A 4390-nucleotide genomic window follows, 5' to 3' on the forward strand; every position below is an offset into this window, starting at 1 on the left:
GAACATGCATTGCTCTTTTTGGTGCACAGACCACTGGTGCTGGTTCTCCACCCTCCATGTTTCACAGAAAAAGTAATTCATATCCAGCACAGCTTATATGAGATTCTTTATTTCTGCTTTAATGTATCCAGCTTCACCTTGCAAAGCTTAGACACTTTAACCTGTGTTTTTGCTGAAAAATAGCACCTATTTTTCCTTTTGTATTGTACTGCAGTATCACAGTTAGCCAGACATGACCCAGCTCAAAAAATTTAACTGAAATTCAGTTTGCAGCTGCAAACGTCTGCACATAGGGCCAGCTGAGACAGAGCAACATTATCATTTCTTTAAAGTCAGATTTAAAATTCTAAATTCTAAAATTCACTCTGCTTGTAGTAACTGTGTGGTCTCCGCTTCAAACTATTGCTTTATCCAATGCTTTATACCAATGTTGAATCATTGACGACTATCTTACATCCTACAGTATGGGATTATTTTTGTGACTTTAATTGCAAGCAAAACTTCTCAAGTATCAAACAAAAATCACTAACTCAAGCAAAAAAATGTCACCTCAAAAGGTAAAACTTAAAACTTGCAAACAAAACATTTGTGTAGTCGTAAACTATTTTATTTTTTATTTGTTTGATAATATGTCCTTTTGTTTACAGTTCCCTCGGCTTTTTTTCTCAATGATCAGTCTTTTGCTCTCTCCAGCACGTTTGCAGTTTTGCTCCCAGCTTTCTCGTTTGCGCTTCCCAAGTCTTTGTTTGCGCTTTCTGACACAAAAATCTCGCGTGGGCGGGTCTTACAGGGGTGCGTCCCCATTGGCTAATTCGTTTTCAGATCAGTTTGAGTGACAGCTCAGTGCCTGCCGGGCCCCTGACGTTTCAGTGCAGCTAACGTTAGAGATTTTGGAGGACACACAAACCACTCTACAGCGGATTCCTACAAGATTAATAAAGTGTAAGTATTGATCATATATATTGTCTGTGATCTACGTTGCAAGCATGGTTACTAGACTTTGTTGTTTCGTTGTGTTAAGTTACTAGCTAGCTAGTAAAGCTGTTTAACTTAGCATTTAACGTTAGCTAACTGCTAACGTTATCTAAAACGTGTAGCTATGTTAGGCTACTGACCTAATTTGCTATGGGAATCATGAAGTCTTAGTGCCTTACTCAAGGAGCTGTATTAATTATCGTCGTCTCTCTGTAGAACAATGAAACATTGTGGGACGTGCAAGACCCCGAGCAGAGCTACGATGTTGTCCCAGGTAACGTTAGCTAGGTCAGTAACGTAGCTATATCTGATAATACACAATGCTAGGTTAAGTTGTACAATGTAGAAGCTATGCATATAATGTATTCTATCTAAGATTGACACATACATTAGATAATGTTCCATCTGTACACACTGTTTCTTCTTGTATTGCACTGCTGCAAGATGGCAGATAACTGACATATTTTTGTATATTTTAACGCTGTACATTTCAACAATATTTAGAATTAATGCATAGTGTTACTACTATGCAAACAATGTACTTTAACTAAAACACTTTGCTAAGTGATCATTATTGCTTTTTAGTGATGTGCATGGCTGATGAAGCTCGGGTCCTGGTGGCTGCCCTGGACCACCTTGGCACATTACCCAAGGGAAAAGCAGATGGATCATTTGAGTAAATTCAACATGAAGTCATATTGTACTTTATACATGTAGTCAACATGGAGGTAGGAATCTAGAAAGTGTGATCAATAATATTCCAGAAATAAGTGTTCCAGTAGTGATTATGAAAGCTAGAAAAATGTTCCTAGAGTGCAAAGGCTTTATTAAAATTATTTATTATTGAGCTAAATTCAAACCCTTTTTATAATCTAATAAGGTACTTCAAGCTTTACAATAAGAAGTCAAGGAAGTGAAAGACTACAGCCACATCCCAGCCCTGTAAAGAGCTGTCCTGCAGAAAAGGCTGTCATCCAGACTAGCATTGTGTATTATCAGATATAGCTACGTTACTGACCTAGCTAACGTTACCTGGGACAACATCGTAGCTCTGCTCGGGGTCTTGCACGTCCCACAATGTTTCATTGTTCTACAGAGAGACGACGATAATTAATACAGCTCCTTGAGTAAGGCACTAAGACTTCATGATTCCCATAGCAAATTAGGTCAGTAGCCTAACATAGCTACACGTTTTAGATAACGTTAGCAGTTAGCTAACGTTAAATGCTAAGTTAAACAGCTTTGCTAGCTAGCTAGTAACTTAACACAACGAAACAACAAAGTCTAGTAACCATGCTTGCAACGTAGATCACAGACAATATATATGATCAATACTTACACTTTATTAATCTTGTAGGAATCCGCTGTAAAGTGGTTTGTGTGTCCTCCAAAATTAGCTGCACTGAAACGTCAGGGGCCCGGCAGGCACTGAGCTGTCACTCAAACTGATCTGAAAACGAATTAGCCAATGGGGACGCACCCCTGTAAGACCCGCCCACGCGAGATTTTTGTGTCAGAAAGCGCAAACAAAGACTTGGGAAGCGCAAACGAGAAAGCTGGGAGCAAAACTGCAAACGTGCTGGAGAGAGCAAAAGACTGATCATTGAGAAAAAGGGAACTGTAAACAAAAGGACATAATATCAAACAAATAAAAGACCAATAGTTTACGACTACACAAATGTTTGCAAGTTTTAAGTTTTACCTTTGAGGTGACAATTATTTTGCTTGAGTTAGTGATTTTTGTTTGATACTTGAGAAGTTTTGTTTGGATTTAAAGTCACAAAAATAATCCCATACTACAACTGCATGGTAAATCCTGATCCTGTGGTATTCATCTGTTTGAGCAGTTTTTTTCTGGTATATTTTCACCAATAATGTACATCACACAGCTTCAACATGCAAGTGTCTGCACATGGATTTGAGCTCAAGACAATCTGTTAAAGATAAAATATTGAAAATAACAAGAATAGTGCATTTAAGTTAATGTAGGCGTAAAAGCAAGAAAAGGCCAAACTAAATGTGGGTTTTAGATGCATTGATTTGGCTTCTCTGAGCCTTCTCTTTCAGGAAGTTGTTCCAAAGTTGAGGAGCAAATGATCAGTGTTAGAAAATAAATCTTCAATTTTGCATTCTAAGTCATGCACATCCACTGTTTGCATCCAGTCACATTCACACATCCAGATTAAAAAGTTAAAATGTCCAGTGGGTTCATTTGTACCCTGCCAAAACAGTTTACAGGTCACATACAGTGTTATTTTCTTTCCTGTATGCTGACTGTGTGTGTGTGAAGCCGCTCTTGTCGGGCTGTCAGAGTGACCGATCTTCCATTCACTGTGATCAGTCTTTAGCTCAGTAATCAACGCCTGGAGTCCGTTCACTGATCGTCTACTTCAGATAGATAAATAATGCACAGCTCAGCAATTAAAACACAGTTCTGATGCCGTGTCACTAATTTATTGATTAACACTTAGTGCTTCAAGATGACATGGGTAAATGTCAATCAGATGATCTGAGTCACACTTCAGTTGGAGTTATTCATTCCTCCGGCTGGCAGAAAGAATACAATTTTCCCCTCTGATGGGTCTATGTATTATTAACTGTTATGCTAAGTTGTGTTGGACTGCTTTTGGGAGACACTGAGGTCATTCCCGATTAGTCATGTGCCTTGGAGGAGACTTTGAAGTGAATAAGGAAGTGCCGACTACTTGATGTTGGCGGCTGCGGAAACTCTGTTGTCACGAGAACAAAGTCTCATGAGGAAGATGGCCTCGCTGCCTGTCTGAAGGGTTGAAGTTGTACTGTTGATTCAGCCTGTCCTCTGATGTCCATGTTTCATCTAAACTTGTTTTAGTTGTAAGGTTGTGGGGAAAGTAAAGGGGAAGAAGGCACTGAGACACATAGCAAAGTCAAAGACTCCTCTCCAACTGTGGAAACATTTACAGATCACAGTCATCTTCATTCTAGTTTCCGACACCAATCAACTCAATCTACAGCATCACATTAACAGTTGTCTAGATTTCAGTTGTAAATCATCACAAATGTTTGATGTAATCATGATCATTGTGGCTAGAGGTTTGGGATGTGGGATGGAGAAGTTTAAAGGCCGTTTTACAGTCACTGCATCCGAGCTTGCGCGCACCAATGTGACGTCAAAATGACGTAGATCTTGCTGGCGCGCCAGGATTTTCAGTGCGCGTCCAGAGGGCGCACACCACTCTATTTTTTTCAGCGGCGCGCGACAAAGCGGAAACAGGAAGCCTGAACGAGCTCGAGGGTAACCGGAAGCCAGGACTCTCAGAGTGACTGCAAGTCTCTCTTGTAAACTTACTGGGTTAAGAGGAGTTCTTTTATGGTGAGTGAAAGCCTTGATCCGACGAAGTAGGTCATCGAATCAAATCAAAGCATTGACGGCAAT

General features: G+C 39.8%; 1 long non-coding RNA gene across 1 annotated transcript; it reads left to right on the forward strand.

Moving 5' to 3' along the window:
- Window positions 1-856: 856 nt before the first annotated feature.
- On the forward strand, window positions 857-1950 carry LOC144528118 (uncharacterized). The gene is made up of 4 exons (XR_013502873.1): window positions 857-942; window positions 1192-1249; window positions 1561-1703; window positions 1856-1950. It is a non-coding gene; the product is annotated as an uncharacterized LOC144528118 (long non-coding RNA).
- Window positions 1951-4390: the final 2440 nt, after the last annotated feature.

The sequence above is a fragment of the Sander vitreus genome, chromosome 13, assembly GCF_031162955.1.
Source record: "Sander vitreus isolate 19-12246 chromosome 13, sanVit1, whole genome shotgun sequence".
Classification (NCBI taxonomy): Eukaryota; Metazoa; Chordata; class Actinopteri; order Perciformes; family Percidae; genus Sander; species Sander vitreus.